The sequence below is a fragment of the Carcharodon carcharias genome (genome assembly GCF_017639515.1).
Source record: "Carcharodon carcharias isolate sCarCar2 chromosome 24 unlocalized genomic scaffold, sCarCar2.pri SUPER_24_unloc_2, whole genome shotgun sequence".
NCBI lineage: Eukaryota > Metazoa > Chordata > Chondrichthyes > Lamniformes > Lamnidae > Carcharodon > Carcharodon carcharias.
This window is the reverse complement of record NW_024470595.1, coordinates 3,406,384-3,428,565: the sequence shown is the minus strand read 5'-3', so window position 1 is coordinate 3,428,565 and position 22,182 is coordinate 3,406,384.

The window sequence follows — 22,182 nt, the reverse complement described above, 5'->3', positions numbered from 1 at the left end:
GAAGGCGCAGAAAGCAATTTTAAAGCGAAAACACCTTGCAAGATGTAATCAGGGAGAAAAAGGCGACTGACAGTCTGTAAGTATTTCATCAGGACTGAAAGGAAAGTGAGGGTGCTGGAGGTGACTTCCGAAATCCTAAGATTTGTCATTGTAAAAAGGTGGGACACATTACGGCCAATTATTGAAACTAAACAATAGACTTATTGTCTTGGAAGAAATGTTAATGGAATCCGCCGGAAAGACTATTTGAGAAAAGGAAATGATAGCTAAAACTATAGCAAATGTACAGCGGAATGTATTCCCTCAGAATCTGCTAGAATGGTCGATATGTTTCAGGATAGTTTAGAGAATTCTTATTGTATTACGGGTGAAGGAAGTCGGGCCGAAAGTGGGTCTGGATGTTTTGTCTCCATGGTGAAAGGCTCCCTAACGTCTCCAACAAAACAAGCAACCAATTTAAAAGTATTAATGGTGGCTGACGATACAAATTTTGTTCCCGTTAGCTTCATGAAGGAGGAGAAAATCTATTAATTATAAATATTAATTGAATTTACAAACCTGTTTCTTTGGATCAAGTTGACATAGAAAGTCAGTTTATTTTCCGAATTGTTAAAGTGCGACTTGTTCCTAAATCACCTATTTTCCGGATGGATTTTATTTTTGGTAATGATTTACTTAATGTTTTCAGTAATGTGTGAGTAACTATATTGCATCAGCTTGATCCTGTTGTGCACAAAAATGGGGAAAAAAATGCAAATCACAAGCAATTGAAGGAAGACCTGATTTTTGTAAAATAAATTAATGTTTGAAAATGTATTTTGCTCATGTATGAAGAATATTAATGTGTTCAACTGGGAATCAGTCACAAAAGGTCCAACACTTGACTGACGACTTGAATTGTCTGAATGGCAATGGAACCAAAATTCACAAAGGTCAACTTTCAGTCACAACTTGATTAACTTAAAGAATTAAAAGTTGCTATGAAATATAGTGGAAAATGTCTCGATGAGTGATAAAAATATAATTGTTGAAAATCATAATAATTGGTTGAACGGAGAATAAACAAAAAAAAAACACGAATGAACAATTGGAACTTCGTGGGAAACGAGCAATAAGATTACCGAACTTCAATGAAAACTGGAGTTAATGAAGGAGTGATGTTTGGCATGGAGTGTCACAGTTCAAAGTTTATTCCTGAGAATAAAATCACTTTGTTGAATTGTGCCCCAGTAGAACAAATGAATAATTCATGTTAAATTACTGAAACATCATCTCAGTAATGGACAGTATGAAAATAATTACAGTGTCTTCATAATTGGATATCACGAATTGCCAAAAAAAAAATGATGGAATCGCCATATTGCCTTAGAAAGGGAGAAAAAAAGAAACAGTGATTTATAAGTGATTTTCAGTACTAATAAGCCAAATAGAGCATTCAGGATCCAGGCAAGTAGACAGTTTGAAAATGACCATCGAAAACATGTAAATAAGTGTCCGTACTTAAGAATTGAATGGTTTTGAACGAAATATGGAACTCCACAGGGATAAAGTAACTGAAATTGTTCAAAACGCGTGGAAAGGATCTGTTTGAAAAGGGACCTGGAAAAACAACAGTATCGGTCAAAGTTTAAAGTTCGAACCAAAAAAAAAACACTACGGGAAACGTAGAAGACTCTCAGTAACATCCTTCAAAAGACAATAAAGATATTTTTTCCAGAGTCGAAATGAGACGTTAACTCACGAAATGTATTTTTTACTTTGCAAAATCTAATTGAGAATTTCTCACTTTAGAGTTTGGAAAATGTGTTTGAGGGTGGCATAACGCCTACAGTTAAATAAAAGGGCGATATTTAAATGAAACATTCTTTGCTGTGTTAAAGTGTGGGAACAAGAGGAAAAAATAAACTTTAGCATTGAATGATTATAATGTAGAAATTGTGCTAATAGTTTTGCAAATATTGACTTTCTTTGCGTAGGTATTTCCAATCGAAAGATAATGTATTTAAATGTGAAGCGAGATGGAAAATCTATTCATGTTGCATACATTAAACAATTGTTCGATGCTAAATTTAAGTGAGTCGGATATAAGGATATTGTCAAGAATTCCCCAATGATTTGAAGCTTTATTTCATCTAAAGGGAAGGTGTAAGGAAATAGATACATTTTAAGCAAGTTATTTTTGTATTTTGGTGGTCTTTGGAAATAGTTCTAGTTTCAAATTTTAATGTTAATTAACATTTCTGTATATATGTTTTAATAAAAGTCAAATTGAGCTTTACTTTCACTTTAAAAATATGTTCACATTTCTAATGATGTTTTTTACGGCTGTTGCAGCTAAGTTCAAAAAATAGTATTAGACGATTTGGATATTTGCCTGGCAACTTTGGCCCAGATAGTGGATCGACCCTACTCCCATACAACACCCCCCACTCCGCCCCCTCAACACAGACACACACCAAAAATGTTTTTAAAAATGCGGCACAGTTTGCTTTGGAAGCCGATGGTGTTTAGTTGGTTTTGAAGATAGGTTCTCCGGTATCACGTTAGAAGAGTCAGTCCAAAACCATTGTTGCTTGAAGGTAAGTAGCAGCCTAATGTTCATTCAAGTAATTGCAGCAAAAATGGCTTTACTTTTCTGGTCAATAATCAAATAACATTTTTCAGCTCAATATACACAGCAATAAAATGATATTAAATGTTCAGTCCATTTATCGTGATAAATGTGCAATTTATATCCCATTCAAAGAAAACATTAAAGATAAAATCATTGTTCTACTAAAGCGCAGCAAAATTCCAACCGTACTTTTGTACATGTACTAAAATGGCAGTGACGCTCTAATTTCGGTTCAACTAATAAATAGAGTAAATGCTAAATAAGTGTAAAGCTCAAAAGATACGTTACATCTTACTTATTGTTCATAACAATCAACACAGTAAGTTTGTAATTAATGAAGTGCAATAAGTAGATTAATTAAATGTCTTGTGTTGAAACCAAACAGCACTGTAATTGAGTAATTAATGTAAAGTCCAATAAGCAATTACAAAAGTATTATGTGTTCCATTCAACCAGCGCAGTGAGTGTGTAGTTAATGAGTACAGCATTAAGTAGATTAAATAAGTATTGTTTGTTCTGTATTCATCACAATAAGAGTGAAATTAATGAACAGATATAGAAGCTGGTTAAATAAATGTTGTTTGGTCAGTCCAATCAGCAAAGTGTGTAATTATTGAACAGTGCCATAAACAGATTAAATAAATACTGATTGCTCTGCCCAATCAGCAGTGTAAGTGTGTGATTAATACAATTTCAATAAGCAGAATAAATGCATGTGGCTTGTTTTAGTCCTATCAACGCATGGTGTGTAAATATTGAACAGAACAATGAACATATTAAATAAGTATTGTATGCACTGTACAATCAGAATAGCATGTGCGTAACTTAGGAAGAGTGCATTAAGCAAATTAAACAATTATTGTTTGTTCTGACTAATCAGCACTGAGAGTGTGTAATTTGTGAACAGTGAAATAAGCAGATCGAATAATCATTATTCGCAATGCTCAGTCAGAATATATCGTTCTTGACAAACAACAAACTGTATATGCAAATGTTGAAATAGTTGTGATCTCACTACAAACATAAACTTTATTTTTCGATTAAATAATATAATCATTAATTGCAGTCATGTTTCTCGTAAATTGGAGGAAATGCACTTTTCATTATTTTCAGTCCAACATTGCGCAGGTTCTTAATGTTCACTCCAACAAACACAATGAACATTTAATCCTTGTTCTGCAAAAGTAACACAGTAAATTTCGATCTCTTATTCAGCAAAACAATCAAAGCATGTACGATTCTTTCAGCTTCAATAATCATAGGAGGAAAAATCGAAGATTTGCTGTTACAATAATTGCTCGAAACCTGATGATATTCTGTGTTCATTAGTGTCAGTGAATATCCAGTTATTGTTTGCTGCAGAAATAATTTATCTAAATAATGCTCAGCCTAATGTTACGTGGAAATATCTAATTGTTTTCATGCCAGTGAAGCAGCACATGTTCGATTTAATATATCTCCAGAATTTTCAGTCCACTAATCACACTCAATGTCCAATTTGTTTTCAACTGATTAATCACAATAAGCATAAAATGATAGTTCAGGCAGAAATTTACAGAACGTATTTCTTCCCATTGTTGAACCAGTCATCAAATCGTTGTTCCGTCCAATAATCATTGTATATTTCTAATTGATTTCTGTTCAATAAATCTAAGCTTTATTAATTCAAAAAAATATTTATTGCTCAACAAATAATCAAATAGATTAACAATAATTCTACATTTTGCTGATTGGATTAGATTTCTACAACTTTTAGGTGAACAGGTGATAATCAAATCCACTGAAAATAAGATAACACGAACAATAGAAATCATGTAATTCTTCAGCCCAATACACACAGTAACCACGTAATTGTTATTCAGGTGCATGATCACGCAAAATAAGTTATTATTTCTTGGTCCATGACATATGTAAGTAATGTGCACCCTATGGCATCAGTAAATATGAAGATTTAAGAAAAAAAACAATATATACAGTAAATATCAAATTATTCTTCGGCCCAGTAACGGCACTGCGTATAAGCAAATACAATTTGTGAGTATTCACCTCCACAATAATCAGGGAACTAATGTTCTTAAACTGCGGATGCTGGAAATCCAAAACAAAAACAGAATTACCTGGAAAAACTCAGCAGGTCTGGCAGCATCGGCGGAGAAGAAAAGAGTTGACGTTTCGAGTCCTCATGACCCTTCGACAGAACTTGAGTTCGAGTCCAGGAAAGAGCTGAAATATAAGCTGGTTTAAGGTGTGAGTGTGGGGGGCGGAGAGATAGAGAGACGGGGGGTGGGGTGGGGAACGGTGTGGTTGTAGGGACAAACAAGCAGTGATAGAAGCAGATCATCAAAAGATGTCAACGACAATAGTACAATAGAACACATAGGTGTTAAAGTTAAAGTTGGTGATATTATCTAAACGAATGTGCTAATTAAGAATGGATGGTAGGGCACTCAAGGTATAGCTCTAGTGTTTTTTTTTATAATGGAAATTGGTGGGAAAAGGAAAATCTTTATAATTTATTGGAAAAAAAGGAAGGGGGAAACAGAAAGGGGGTGGGGATGGGGGAGTAAGGGGATGTTTATCCCAGAGCTGCTGAATGATCCGATATTCACAAAGTTGTTCAGCAACAGATACGTTCTCCTTCTTCTCAATGATGAAAATAATTTGTGCAAAGCAAACCTTAAGCTGAAAAAACTCCCGTCATCAATAGGCTGATGTCTATGAAATCTATTTTCTATTTATTATAGGGGAGGTGGACATGTCGCGCATGCGCAGTGTAAGTTGCTCATTCACAATTGTCTTCAGAAGGATGTTAAATTCAAAGAGTATAAACACTTGAAACACTGAAGTAAAAACAATTTCGAAATGTTGCTGTATCTCAAGGATGTTGCAATTGAAGCATATGGATTTCATGGCGAAGTAGAAGGAAGTTGCTCACAGTCGGGCAAACTCACGACCGGGGCTTCAACGAGAAATTACCGAATGCCTTTGGAATATAAATTTTGTAATATCATTGGGGGGAGTTGCAAGAGCAGGGAACTGAAACATTTATTCGCCTGGCCCTCAATTGATGACATGAGGTGTTTAGAGTAAGTTGGGAAAACGATAAATAACATGCCAACTGCTGCTGTGATTGATGTATTTATCTGAGCAACAGCCATACAACAGCACCGCTTCACAGGCCGCAGGACAACATTATGGCGAGAGCTCAATCTTGTTTTGAATCCAGTTTACCCTCTTCTGGGTGTCTTCATAACGGAGCGTTCGAGATTGGTTGGAATTAGACGGGGTCGGCATTGATTTCTGAGCCCAGGAGGTTATGTGTCACCAATCTACGGTGCGCAGTTATAAAGCAAAGTTTTCAAATCCGTTGCATTGTTTTGCTGCAAATATCACTGGGAGTTATTTATCAGGCTGCATGGCAGAGCGAATGGTGAACTTCCATTTCAAAGAGCGTCCGAGGACCGCTGTGAACTCTGAAAATATTAACGTTTATGGTATTGGGGGGATGGATTTGTACCAATCAGATTTCTCTTCTGATAAAAAGCCACATGCATACTTAGCCGTGCTTTTCGTGGTACAAATTAACTATTTGGAAACACTTAGAGGGGGGAACCATCAGGGAGTTTTCAGGGAACGAGAAAATTTTGTGTGTTTGGTAGTGAGGAAGTTTGATAGCAGGAAGTTATCAATTGAGTGGTCAGATGGACAGAAAAGTGCCAAATGGAATTGAACCCGGAGGACAGAGATGGAATGCAGCTGGAGAGCTCAAACAAGTAGAAGAGAGTACACAATTAATGAAGATAATATTGGGAGGTGTAAAGGAAGTGATGGATATTGGAGTAAATCTCCACAAATCCTGGAATGTTACAAGACAGGATGATGAGGTGTTTAAGAACTCATGTGGAATCCATTCGTTTATTAGCCGAAGCATAGAATATACTAATTGGGAGGTTATGCTGCAACTGTATCAGTTATTAGTTAGGCCACAATGTGAGTACTGTTTGCAGTTCTGGCCACCATTTGGAAATTACCAAATTAAAAATCGATAGTGGAGGTCCGGCATGATGAATGTAGACAGCCTGTGGTACCTGCCCCTATAAATGGGAGCCAATGGTAGATAATATTCGTCATCCCAGGTTGAACAGTGACCCTCATCAATATTCCACGTAGCGAGCTCTGACCGGAGGGATATACTTACTTTTGACGGATCCACACAATTTAATTTTGAAGCCCGCTCAGCTGAACAACACAGCAAAACCTTCTATTTATCTGCTTCATTTCACCAAATAGCAGCACACCACCACCACCATCCCCCCGCCCCCCCCCACTCCTCCCCTTGCCAAGGTGCTTGAAAGGAGCATTATATATCAACATTTAAAACGGAGTTTCACAAGGGGGTAGTAGGAAAATGACCAATTCAGTGGTCAAATAAGAAGTATTGAAAGATTGTTAGCAAGAAGAAGAGAAAGGTAAAAGGGGACAGAGGGTAAGGGAAGGAATTCCAGATGTTACAAAAGTACAATAATTCTCATAACTTTATTGCGATTTATTGTAAAAGCAGGCGAATGGTGGGGTTTGGTTAATTTCTCTGAGTGTGTGTGGGATTTAATTGAATTAGAGACAGCTTGCCTGGCGGCTTTCACACATCAAAATAAGCTAGGTTTGAAATTCTAAATGCAAAAATGTAGCTGAAGTCTTAGAATATGAGGTGAGAGAATTTGCAGTTTTAGATAAATGATGGTAGTTTAAATTTCAAAGAGATGTTAGGATGTTACACCTAGCCAGAGAAGATAGACCAAACAGTTGGTTTATATTTTTTTTTCCCCCAAAGGTTCCTGCTAATATTAGCACCATGAACTGATACATATTATGAGAGAGCTGATCTTCCAAAGCCACATGGGAACAATGGGGCTGACATTAATAAGGACAAAACAGGTAGCAAGGAGAATAATGCTAGGTAAGGCATTGTGAGGTCGACAGGAAATGCAATAAACCTGCAGTATTCATGCATTAAGCCTGCTGTCTACACAGAGCGAATCATGAAAAAGCCACTTTGAATTCTTCTGCCCAAGGTATTGTTTCGAATTGCTGGGATCTTTTTAAACATACTTGTTCTTACTGTTTCATTAACACGGGTGTAACTGGGAGCTAGCTTCAATAGGGGTTTTAGGGTTATTATAGTAGTAATTTGTAGACCTGTGTTGTGGCTGAAATCCTAATACATGTTACATGTTCGGTACAAAACATCAGTCAATTACTTGGAACCATTCGTTCATCACCTTCACGTCTTCAGCTATTTTCCAATATTCCAGTCAATGCAGAAATTAAAGTCGTGATTCATCAAATCCTGTAGTTCAAAAGGAGGCCTGTCAGCTGAACTAGTCCGTGCAAGTTCTTGGAAAGAGCTGTCAATTTTGTTCCACAATCCAGCTTCCCACATAACCCTGTAAATTAGTTCTCTTTAAACCCAGATTGAATCTGACTCCACCATCCTTTCAGACAGTTAAGCAAAGTAGCGTGATTCCTGGGAATATAAAAAAAAATCCTGGAAATACCCAGCCGCTCAGGGAGCAGCTGTGGAGGCAACAGAGTGAACTGTTCAGGTCGATGACTTTTCATCAAAATGAAGAAATATGTCAATATACCAAATTTTAAACCTGTGGAGAGCAGGAAGGGGTGGGGTGAACAAAAGCGAATGCCTGTGAGGGTGGAGGGAATAAGAGAAAAGGTTTATTGATGCAAAATCCATCGAAATTTGTAATGGTTATGGTAAAGAAACAAAATATATGTCCAGATGGGGCTGTGAATGGCTGCATAGAAATCGTCTAAATATAAAATAAAGGAATAAAGATAGGAACGTGACAAAACTAAACCAGTAAAACCCAGCAAGAAAAAAATGGGGGCACGTGTTGTGAAGTTTACATCAATGTAACAAAGTCTGAAAAAAAAAACATTTGGGTTTACGTACCAATATTAAGAAGCCCAAAAGGTCAAATCTTACCTTTGGAGGTGTATACTTAGGAAGCACTTTTACTCATTATGGGTTTAGCAGAGCAGGGGATAGGTTGAGTGATCTATGTTATTGCGCACTGTGCAGGAAAGAGTGGGGGGAGGGGGGGTGGGGGTACATGGTGGATCGTTTAAATCATGGTCTCGGGCTGGCAGGCCTATTTAACTCCCTACACTTAGTATTCACACAATTTAAGCGTTACTCCGAATGAGCTGTCTTGCTTTCAAGGGGATGTTATTACACTTTGGCACCACAAACACCATATTAAATCGTTTACCAACGGGTGAAATCCATCTCTGTGCCTTTGGAGATTCCCACTCCATTTTCTGCAGTTTAATAGCTCCCTGAATTAAATAGACTCTTCAAAGCTCTGAAGGTCCAATGTCACATACCAGTATAACAGCGAAAGTCACATCACACGCCACTGGTTAAGAGCGAATAGTTGATACAAGTCAGAAGATTTGTGAAATGAAGCCAAGTGGAGGCTGCCTGTTTGCATGTGAGGGAAATGCGCTGTACGGGGTGAATTACCAAAGAGCGAAATGGAAAAAATAAACGCTGTGATGACGCTTGTTAGGCAGTGAAAGCAGCGATGGGAAACACACTCAATAGAGGCCGGAGAGCCGAGTCGGTAGAGAATTAGGCATTTATTCTGGGGGTCCATGGTTCCAATCCTTGTCCAAGTGCAGCCTTTTGAGTCAAAGGGCTCAGTCCCAATGAAATGACAGAAAAAGGAGCAAATTCCGCTGAATTATTCAAGAGAACAGAAGGGATGGATATGTTTCTACGATTTGCAAGGATAAAAAATAACATGTTTTCTCGAAATTGTGGCCTTCTCGATCAATTCTTGGAATTATTCAGAGACTCCCAGCTGCTCTAAGTGTGAGAAGTTCTTCGTGACTTTTCCCTTGTTTGGCCGAGACACTTTCGTTGTGCATCAGTGCCAACAATATCTTCTGATTCAACCCCATTCTTACCGCCGGCGGAAGCAGTTTCTCCCTACTTAATCTCACACAAGATTCTAACAGGGTCGAAACCTCGACCAGACCACCCTTCATTCTTCTTTTCTGAAGAGATTAGAAGCAGGTATAAGTCCTGAAATAGAAACAAAAGCGCAGGAAACGGCGAGTGATTGACAGGAGGTGAATGTCTACGTCAGAGAACAAGCAAAGACAGGACGGGCACCTTCTCTGCTTTACCCATTCTGTAATTATACGAATCTAGCCTTATCAGAACAGAACTCCTAAAGTGACCTACTAAAGTCCGGAATCAGGGCTGCTTGCACTCCAGGGTCAACATAATCCTGGTGCTTCGTCTGAGCGGCGACTGTAAGAACACGAGAAAGAGGGGCAGGTGTATTATGTATTTCATGGCTTCTCAAAACTTCATGAACTTTCTGGCTGATCTCCTGCCTCAACTGCAACATCCTGAGAATTCTCAATTCACACCGTCATACAGCGCCAGCGCAGATAAATAATTCCGAATAAAGATGCTGCCCCAGAAGAGGTGATGTTTACAGCAAAATGATGGAATACAATTCACAACATTGCATCACAAAACTCGTTTGTAGGTTGTATGTCTGTTACATAAATCTGTGTAGCAGCAATGTTAAGACAGTTGTCTCAATATGTATTGGAATTAACGGTACCTCAGATATGTGAGCCTGGAGGTTGAGATCATAAAATGATTTTTTACACATGTGCACTGGCGGTTAGTGAGTCCTGCACCTGGAGACCAAACTCATTTTGCTTCTCTATGTTCCCTGTTTCTCACCACCTAGAAAATATGGCCATTGATCATTTGGTGCCTGAATGATATGCCATCTGTCTACCCCCCACATCCTTAATAAACTGGTTCTGTATCTACTTTTCAGCTGGCGGCATTAAAATAATTTGCTTCTATGTGCTTTACAAGCGTCGTAAAACAGGATAATAATTTTTCGCTGATTACATTAAATCACGTCCGAATGAAACAAAACACCGTTATTGCAAAATGTACGTCATAGCTCAGATACTTGCAGGTGACACATAATTCACTGACTGAGAAACCAATACTTTCCCTGTATAAAGTTTTTGAAAAAAATTTAACTCGGTTTCACTTATTATGAAGGACACTCAGCAAAGCGCAAATACTAGCGAGAAGCAGCGAGAACTCTCCACAGTGTTGTCTTCTCTTCTGTCAAGCAGTGCTGCGAGCCGACTGTCCCTGAGCTCAACGCATAAATGGCAACTGTAGTTGGATTAATTTTCCTGCAGGTTAGTTGTTACCATATTTGCTATAAACACAACAAAAAATCTGACTGCAAGCCAGCTGGAAAAATCTCCCAGTTCCCTCTACTTGCAACTCCGCCGAATACTGGGAGAGAATTGAAAGTTCAGCGCGCAGACGTTTGATCCACTTGGGTTTTCGCTGAATCACCTGTCACTAATTTAACTATTCTCCCGACATGCCCTGCAAACTTCAGTGGCTCCTGTTCAATATTGTCCAGGCCCCTAGGCGCCTGTATTTCATTTAGCATTGACCAGTTTACCTTCTTTCACCATTCTTCGCTCTTCTCCACATTACATTTCACCTCATACCATCTGTCTCACCAGCCTGCCACTGTCCTCTGTTCATTTACCATTATATTCCGTAGAATTTTACAACACTTCTGAGTTTTGTGTCATCCACAAAATTTGAAATTGTGCCCTCCACACTGAGGCCTTGCTCCTATATAGACGAAAAACAGCATTGATGATACTACTGACGCCTGGAGAATCCCATCATATAACCATTCACCACGACTCTTTGTTTCCTATCATTCAGCTGACTTTGTGCCCATGCTCCACTGACAGCATTCTTCTTAAAACAATAAAGTTAACTGAATGCAATCTGCTTTTAACAAATCCAAGCATATTTTCCTTAATGAATCCATACTTATCCATGTGGTAGTTCACTTTTTCTCTAGATGTCATTTCCAAAAGTGCGTTCACCATTCGAGGTTAAACTGGTACGTCTGTGGTTGACTAAATGATCATTGAACCCATTTTGTGAACAATGGTATAACATTTGTAGTTCTACAATCCTCTAGCACCATCCGTGATAGCTAAACAGGATTGGAAATTTGCGGCCACTGCTTTCGGCAATTTCCGCACCTACTTTCCTCAATACACTGACCCTGAGCCAATCCTTGAGAATTTTCAACATTTAAGCACAACCAGGTTTCTAATGCCTCATCTTTCTAGATTTTTATCCCATCCAATGTCGCAACTACCTGGTGTTTCACTCTGCCTTTGGCAGTATTTTCCATTCTTGATAAACATAAGACAAGCCCTTTGGCTACAGGCGTGAAACCTCGTATCAGTTCCTAATCGGCCCGTTCCTGCTTTTGGCAACCTTTTATATTTATGTAAATAGAGCAAAAGTTTTGCTGCTAATCTATCTCCTTGTCATTCTTTTTTTGCCTGTATTTATTTTAACTTCCCCTCTGACTTGTCTATTTTTTCCATGGCTCTCACTTGCAGTGTAGTGTCCTCAAGAGTGGTGTCCTCGGCCGAACCATCATCAGTTGCTCCATCAATGATCTTCCGTCCATCATAAGGTCAGAAGTGGGGTTGTTCACTGACGATTGCAAAATGTTCAGCACCATACTGGACGCCTCAGATACCGAAGCAGTGCATGTCCAAATGCAGCAAGGCCTGGACAATATCCAGGATCGCGCTGACAAGTTGCAAGTAACATTCGCAACACCCAAGTGACAGACAATGACCATCTTCAAGGACAGAGAATTTAACAATCGTCCCTTGACGTCTGACGGCATTACCAACACTGAATCCCCACAATCAGCATAATGGGTGTTAACATTGACCATAAACCTAACTTGACTAGCTATATTAATACTGTGGCTACAAAAGCAGGTCAGAGGCTATGCATTCGGCCAGGAGTAACTCACTTCCTGACTTGTGAGAGCTTGTCTACAATCTATAACGCACAAGTCAGTAGCGTGATGGAATACTCCTCACTTGCCTGGATGAGTACATCTCCCACAACACTCAAGAAGTTGGACACAGTCCAGGTCAGCGCAGACCGCTTGATTGGTACCCTACACACAAGCATTCACCCTCTCCACGCCTGACGGACGGTAGCAGCATAGCGTTTACTATCTACATGATGAACTACAGAAGCTCGCCAAGATTCTGTCCGCAGCACCTTCCAAACCCACGGCCACTACGGTCTAGAATGTCCAGCGCAACAGACAGATGGGAACACCAACACCTGGACGTTCCCATCCAAGTCACTCACCATCCTGACTTGGAAATATGTCGCCGTCCCTTCACTGTCGCGTGTTCAAAATCCTCTAACTCCCGCCCATACAACACATCCTATACTTACACCACAGGAAGAGCAAAGGTCCAAGAAGGCAGCACACCGTCAACTTCTCAAGGAAAATTAGGATGGGCAATATATGCTGGACCTGGCAGCGAAGCCACATCCCTTGAATGAATAAAAAAAACTGACGACCTCTACCTTCCTTCATCTTGCTCTATACATATTTCTTCAGCGAAAACTTCTGGTTTTGCACGCCCATCCATTCCATATCGTGGGAATGTAGCTCAACTTTACCTAAACCATCTCATTAGAGGCAGCCCCTTATTCCTCAGAATATTTCCTTTCAATTCACTTGGGCCAGAATGGGAAGTAACCTTGTTGGCATTGGTGTGCGTTTGTGTGTGCGTGTGAGGTATGGAGAGATATCGAGGGAGAGAGAGCTGGAGAAATAGACAGATAGATTGATATAATGTTTATTATTTCATTTTACCCATTTACCCTGTGACACTGGAAGCTACAACGTTCTCTGGAGGTGGAAGCTGATAACTCAGGGATTATAGATTGCTGTCTGTGACTCATTCAGTTCAACATCAAACTGTGCTCCTTCATAAATTGACCACGGGTAAAATTCTGGAATCACGTCAGAGAAATTAACTTTGGCAGGTGAATAAACATAGGGCTACATAAACTATTTTTGTGGAGCAAGAATAAGATGGTGGCCACATATGAAGTGTCACCGTAACTTTGTGAAGAGTGAGAAAGAAATATTGTTTCCCCACATACCTCACCAAAACTGTAATAAGCGTTGGCTGTGAGGATATTGTGCTCTCTGTCCCGTGCTGAAACAATTATATTTTTAGCGTTATCACAGGGCTGTATCACGTCGATCTAGCACTCAGGCAGCTGTGCTACATCCCTGTCTGCATCTTATGCTATTGTCACTCTCTGATCTGCCAGCAAATTATTAGTCAGGAGGGATTCGATGTTAAGCCTGCTACCAGCAGTCGAGACAGTGAAAGTTGGAATAGCCTTTATTAAAACTGCTGCAGTTATAATGTTGCCAGTTGGATCTCTGATTGAGCTACAGGTTGGCACTGAGATGATGCACCTCTTGTTGCAGCTCCTGAGTCTGGGGTCTCCCTTGATGCTCTAAGCTAGGAAATAACCTTATTCTACACTTCGAATTCAATTCCATCATCTCAGCCATTAATGTCCAATGTACGTAACTAAGACCCAGAGGATAGATTTCCCCCGATTCCCATGATATCAAGGCAGTCACTTTCAGCTCACCTTTAGTGTTCAGCTCTTTTATCCACGCTTGAAACAAAGCTACAATGAGGTCAGGATCTGAGTGACCTTGGTAAAGCCAAGACCGTCAGTGTTCAGGTTGTTTCTAAGCAGTGCCATATGGTAGCACTTTTGATGATACTTTCCATCTCTTTACTGATGATCGAGTTAAGGATATTGGGGCGGTATTGGCCGGGATGGATTTGGCCTGCTTTTGTCTGTTGGGAAAACCTGGGCAATTTTCCACCTTGCCGGATGGTTGCCAGTGTTATACCTGCACTGGAACAGCTTGGCTAGGGGCGTGGCAAGTTCTGGAGCAGAAGCCTTCAGTACTATTGCCAGAGTATTGTCAAGACCTTTGCAGTATCCAATGTCCCCAATCATTTTTTGATATCACGTGGAGTAAATTGACTTGGCTGAAAAGAGGCATCTGTGAGACAACGGCGTACTGATATCGTCGCTGCACTAGTAATCAGAGTAATGTGCTGGGGACCCCCGTTAGAAGCCCGCCATGGCAGATGATGGGATGCAATTGTTTCAAACGTCCGTGGATAATCACGAAACCATTATTGTAAAAACCTGCCCGGCTTACTAATGCCTTTTAGTGAAGGAAATCTGCTATCGTTATCTGTTATGGCTTCCATGTGACTCCCTATGTGACCTCTCTGGGTAATAAATGCTGTTCTGGCCATCGATATCCACATCCCATGAACGAATAAAAAAACTCCCTCACCCTGAGTACTTCCTTGTGCCCTTGCCACCCTCAGTGATCCTTAATATTCATCCACCTGTCAGCCCACTAATTGCAGGCTGCCAATGTGAAAATGCAACTGTTCTTCCTACTCTCTGTTGTCAGTCCATTAACCAATTCAGTTTTCACCCAAATATGTTAAGCCAAATCCCATAATTCCGAGGATTGTGTAAGAAACTTTAAGGATACTTTAATGGGTGCTTCCTGAAAATCCAAAGTTAGCACATTCATTTGTGTTCACTTTATCCTCTACATAAATGCATCCTCAAAAATGCTGATAAGTTTGCCAGACTCAACTTCCACTTCACAAATCTGTATTGATTTTTTTGAATAACATTCTGATTTTCCAAGTGTTCTATTAGCACATTCTGGATTACCATTTTTCCTAGCAGTGATGTTAAGCTCAGTTTTCCCCGTTTTCTTTCTTCCTCCCTTCCTAAATATCAGGGTTTGTTACCTTCCAATCGTTGGGAACTGATGTGGATTCCAAGTAATTCTGAAAGATCGAATCCAATTCATTTGCTTTCTTTGCAGCTACATCTTCTGTAATACTCTATGCTGCAAGTGGAAAGGTCTGGAAGATTGCTTCCAACTTAGTCCCATGAATGTCTCCAGTACTGTTTATTTTTTAATACAGATTTCCACAAGCTCCTTATGTCCACATGATATTTGGTTTCACGTTCATTCTGGGTCGCTTTTGAGCCATTTCCCCATTCCCCATTTCAGTTCACCTTCAGCAATGTTTGTTCTCATGATTGATTGTTTCTTCAACTGCATAGTTTATAGTAATGTTTACATTTTTTAAAAGAAAGCTGTTGGTGTAATATCGTATTCTCTTTACTGTATCGTTGTAAATTTTAGGTACTCTTTTGCTGAATTCTAAAAGCTTTCCAATCCAGAGCTTTATTACTATGGCATCTTAATCATCACGGTTGCACTATTCTTATTTTACCTTCGGGCTGATGCACCTTAAAGGGATGTGTACGTGTTTAAAATTGTGCAATAATTATTTTAATGCTAACTCTTGTTTGCCCACAATCATACCTTTAAAGCGATGACCGAATCTACATTGGACAGCTTCCAAAACTGCCATATTATTTTCAATCCGCCTTAGAAATAACTTTCTATAAGGTTATTGATTAAACCTTCCTCATTGCGCACGACTAGACTTAAAATCGACCTGAACTAGATCCAAAAACCTTGTTGGGTTGTTGACGTACTGATCCACAAAGTTATCAATTATACATTGAGGCACATTTCCTCTGGGCTCTCCTTCTGTTGTTGAATTTCAATGGCATGTGTTTAGGAGACTGACCTATAGAATTTTGGCATTATCGCTCTGAATACACTGAAGCGGAAGCGCTGTTTGTTTGTTAAGTGACTGGAACTAATGCCAAATGTTATCCAAGCTGCTTCTCTCAGCTGGGCACGGATTGTTCTATAAAGGGGATCACTTAATGATCTCGGATACATTCCAATAGAACTGCAAAACAGGGCAGGAGGCGAAAATTCCCCTAAAGAATGGAACGGCCAATAATTCTACAGATCAGTGATGTTTACTATCCCGTGCTCGTCGCCATTGGTACTCCCGGTAAGTCAGTATATCCAGCTTTCTGATAGCTGTTGAATATCTCACTGTTAATGATTATGTAACAGAATAAGAATGCCCTCCTTGCATTGTCATTTATCCAGCGGGGTAACTTGGCGAATATACGCCGGGAATTTAGGAGTGTACCTCGCCGGTGAGGAGCTCTGCTGCTCGATAAATAGGGAAAGTCGGTTTCTATTCTCTGAGAAGAGATGCCGAGGATGTTTGGCGCCAATCCAATAGTTTAGCAGATCATAAAATCAACTGTATTTATTTATTCATTCCTGGGATGTGGGCATCGCTGGCAAGTTCCGCATCTTTTGCCGATCGGTGACGGATGAGTGGGTGGAAATGATCTTTCCATCATTTCGTTAGTGTGTTGATCCCTGACTACTTTAAATTGATATTTCTTCTGACTGAAAACTCGTACAATCAACAGAGACTTCGAAAGATATTTTTATCAATATTTTTTGTTTTTCCCAAACCTTGGGCTGGAAGAATTTTTACTTTTCCATCAGCACCCGCTCAGTTCCCGAGCAGCTCCCCCCCGCCCATTGTAAATAGAAAGAGAGCAGCGTTTTCAATTGTATTGAATGCATTTTTTATTCTCTCTGCTGAATCTTTCATTTAAATTAATTTTGTTTTTTCATTTATTGTTTGGAAATTATTTTGAACGTTATGAGCATCGATTGCCTCTCGCGCGATCCTGGCCTCCCAATAAATCGCAGGAACTAAATGTCATGGGCCTGCAGTGGGAACTCAGAAAATGGGGGAGGTGGATTTTATTGTGCAGGCTCCACGAAGCGATGCTCTTAGCATTCAGCACAACAAAGTATTATGTATTCAAATATATGTAAGATCATTCCTTTCCTACAGCTTAAAACTAAAACAATGTTATAGAAACATCCAATGTTTAATTTTAAGATTTTTTTCTCCAGAACTGTAATGTTCCTGCTCGGTGCCCGCATCGCATCATTTCCTTTCTAAACTTATTTTGCCAACGAGCTCCACTCCCTGGCTTCCTGGACCCTGTTCCGACTAAATTGCTGATCCCCAATCCTAACCGGCTGGCCCACGTGTTAGCTGATTTTGTTAAAGGTTCTATTTCGTCAGGTGACGTCATAATTTCTATGATCAGACCTGTCTCTAAAAAAGCCCTTTTACCTGTGGTCCTTACAAACTGCTGCCCCATCTCCAAAGTCCCGTTATCCGCAAAATCCTTAAGCGCTTTTTTGCCTCCCTAATCTATGTGATCATGTTTCAGAATTCCATGTTTCAATCCCTCCAGTAATGTTCCTCCCCAATTGGAGTTCCAAAATGGCTTTTATCAAAGAAATAAATAACTTTCTGTGTCACTGTGGCAACCTGTCCTCATCATTCTAGGACTGTCTGTGGATGCACTTGACCAAGCCATCCTCCTCCAACGTTTTACATTGTCTTGTGGTGAACTGGGTCTGCATTCTTTTGATTCAATTGGCATGGATGGATTCCTCAAGGGAAAATCTTGTTCAATTTTCTTGCTGGAGTTTTTTTTTAAACAGTTAACAGAGGCGGTTTTTCAGGGCACTAATGTTGGTATGGTGTGCATGGACTTCCAAAAGCCATTTGATAGAATGCCACAGAACAGACTGGTGAGGAATTTTGCAGCTGGTGCAATAAAATGGACAGTAACATCGTGGATACGGAACTCGCTCAGTGAAATGAAACATAATGTTTTGGTGAATGGATTTTTTTTTTCCAGTCTGGATGAAGGTTTGTACTGCAGTTCCCCAGGGGTCATTGTTGAGACACTTGTTTTTCCTGATATGTATTATTGACCTAGGACTTTGTGTACAGGGAAAAAAATCAAATCTTGCAGATAAATAAAGCCTTGAGGTACTGTGAAATATGAGGAGGATAGTTTAGAACATCAAAGGGTCGTAGACAAGTTAGTGCGATGGCTGGGCAGGTGGCAGATCAAGTTCACTGCTGAATCATGTTTAACTGATTAATTTTGGGAGGAAGAAATTGGAGGGACATTATAAACTAAAGTGTGCAATACTAAAGGGTGTGCAGGGTAAGACGGACTTGGATGTAACTGTTCGTAAAGTTACTAATGCTGAAAAAAAAACACATTTGGCCAAAGATTATTGCCTTGCACTCATCATGACTATTGTAAAACTACCAAAGTCAGGTAAGCAACAACTTTATACTGTTTGACAAGAGACTGCTGACAGGCTGGCGAGTGGAATTTGAATGGCAAAGGCGTTGCCATGGAGAAGTCACAAGTCAATGGTGACTGAAGGTTAACTGGCAATCATTGATTCAAATTCTAAAGCACGCAGCTTGGCTGTCATTCGTCAAGGCATCGCCCCGAGGAAAGAATGGCTATCACTGACTTTGTTACGCTGAAACAGGCACAATGTGTTTACATGTTCTTTTTGGATGGGAAGAAAACTGCTCTGGGTATTCATTTATGTAACTTCCTTGCACACACAGATGCGCCACACTATGAGCCCAACTGACAGTCTTACATTGTTTGTCAGCATAATCTTTAACACACTGAGGAATATTTAGCAAATGTTGTCCAATTGCAGGATCACATTTAAATTGGTCACTATGCTTTGGGTTTTACAAGTGCGGGAAAGTTTGGTAAGGTCTAAAACTTGCCCGTTGTGAACAGGAGAAGGGACATGCTGTTTGATAGGAGACCTATCAGATCATGTCAAACAACATGTCACTTCTGCTGTTACAGAATGTACGCTATCAGCCCGTGCTTGCAGAACTCAAAACAGAGTGTGCAACATTAGATGTGATTCTGTGATCGGACAGCGTTTGCTAAAAATTGTGCTGACATTGGTATTCACGCGATTGTCCACTTGAGTGCAAGACGAAAAGCTTTAACAATATCTTTTTTCAACAATACTCAATTTCTGGACTACTAAACGACTGAATGTTTATGAATATTGAAGTTGACAGGATATGTTGACAGTGCAGTGTAATATTCTGGGGTTTATCATCGAGTACAATAGCAAGAAGTTAATGTTGCATTTGTACAAGGCCTCAGTCCAGCCTCAGCTACAGTATTGTGTCCAGTTCTGGGCGCCACGCTTCAGGATGGATGAGAAGGCATTAGAGAAGGAGGAATAGATTCACGAAAATTATTCCAGAGATGAAGGAAATTTGATCCTGAATATAGACTGGAGAAGTTAGGATGGTTTTCCTCAGAGAAAAGGAGACTGAGAGCAAATTTGATGGAAGTATTCTAAATCATCAGGCATCTGGACAGAGTAGATAGGGAGAAGTTGTTCCACTCGTGAATGGATCATGAACGAGAGTGAACAGGCTTGAAGTAATTGCTAAAAGAAGCAAAAGTGATATGAGGAGAAACATTTTCATGCAGTGACTGTTCTGGTTTTGAATGCACTGCCCGAGATTGTGTGGAGGGCCCATTCATTTGAAGCACTCAAAGTGAATTAGACTGTTATCTGAAAAGGAAGAATGAGCAGGGTAACAGGAAGAAGCTGGGAGGTGCGCGGGGTTGGGGGAGAGTGGGGCTAGGGTGGAGGGGGTAGGTGGCCGGGAGGGGTGTGGGTGACGTGAGATGCAGTGAATTATACCAGGTGGGTTGCTCACTCGGAGAGCTGGTGCAGACACGAAGGGCCAGATTGTCTCTTTTTGCACCATAACAATGCTGTGATTCCGTGCAATGCTTGTTCATTTAATCATAGCCAGAGTTTGGATTACAGGGACTTCTCTTCCCTCTTCTGTGCCATTAATACTGATATTGAAACCACCACAAGGATCTACCCCTAACCGCTTCCTATTTCCCATCAACATGCTGCCCCTCGTCGACATCACCCTCAAATGGAGCAATTGTTTTCACATTAACAGGGACTCAATCAGGCGCTCACCCAGGCACCTTTGACAGCATCTCCCAAATCTACGACCACCTAGAAGGACAAGGGCAACAGACTCGTGGGAACAACAACACTGAGAAATGATCCTCCAATACACTGATTATTCTGACTTAGAGATGTATCGTCAATCCTTCACTGGAGCTCAGTGAAAACCCTGGAACTCCCTCCGTAACAGCACTGCGGGTGTGCCTACAGCACATTTTATCTTTGGTGCTTAGGTCCTTCTCTCAGAATTTTCTGCCACAAGCCTCCAGGCCTCTCTACGTCTGTTCCACATTTCAAGGTGCTCCTTAAGACTTCAAGATTTGATCAAGCTTGTAACCACCGTCCTTCATGCTCCCCACGTGTTCTCTGCATAGTTTGCTTCTATGGCATTTCATTGAAGGTGCCATGTAAATATGAGCTGTAGTTGTTGCTACTTACACCCAATCTTCCCTGAATCGCACAGGTATTGGAAGAAGTGTTGACTTTATTTTTGCATTTTAATGGTGTTAATCGTAGAAATCAAGTTTTGTAGAGCAATGACAGAAGATTGACTGATGGCTTATGTTTTACAATGTCGTCCCAAGTCGCTAAACCTCCACCACCACCGCAGCTCAGCCAACCATTCTCCCCAACCCCCCTCCGCCCCCCCCCCCCCCCCCCCCCCCCCCCCCCCCCCCCCCCCCCCCCCACCCCCGCACCTATCGCCAAATCTCCATCCCACGATCCAAGGCCCAGGGCCCCTGTTATGATTTCACAGCGTCTGGGTCTCGATGTTGTGGGCTGTTCTCTTTTACCATTCCCCTTCCTGAATCCGAACGACATTGTTACATTCTGAAAGAAATGTCTCTGAACGGCATTCAGTGTTCAATGATTTATTGATTCGAAAGAGATGCCATCAATGTTTGTTTAATATTAAAATGGAAACCGTGCTCCTAATTGTCAGTTGAAGCAAATTTACACATTGCCCACAACATGTGGCCAGAGCTTTCTGAGTCCCCACTTATTTAACTCTTCTTCCTCTTGCTTACAGTGAACATTTTGACAATAGTGACCCTCTGCAGAGGAAAGTGTCACCTTTCCAAAAGTATCTCTATGTACATGGTGGCCATGGCAGCAGTAGATCTACTGGTCACGCTCGTCTATAGAATTGCACATCAAATTTTCCGGGAACACTTTCCATATTCATTCCTCTCCTACACTGTCATTTGCAAACTCGTGGTGTATATGACATCGACCAGTATCGGTTTGTCCGTGTGGTTTACAGTCTGCTTCACATTTGACCGATTTGTAGCTATATGCTGTGAGAAACTGAAAACCAGGTTTTGCACAGGGAGAACTGCATCCATCGTCATAATAATTGTTTCTGTGACATTGTGTTTAGAGAACATCCCTTTTTGGTTTATGTTTGAACATAAAATAATAATTAACAATATTCAGTGGGGGTACATCCCCAGTGTGACCTTTTTCAGGTCTCCTGCAGGCGGAGCCTACTTCAAGTTACAAAGTTTTCTACTTTCATTCGTTCCTTTTGCTTTGATATTACTGTTTAATTGTTTATCGGTCGGGCGCATTGTAGTATCGAATATTGCGCGCAGGAGACTCCGGGCTCCCAGGACTGGGAATCAGCGCGATCCAAAGACGGAGAATCGACGGAAATCCATTATTTTGCTGTTCGCCGTGTCGGCCAATTTTATATTGTTGAGTCTCACATCAGTGGTGAGTCAGTGGACTGATGACCTG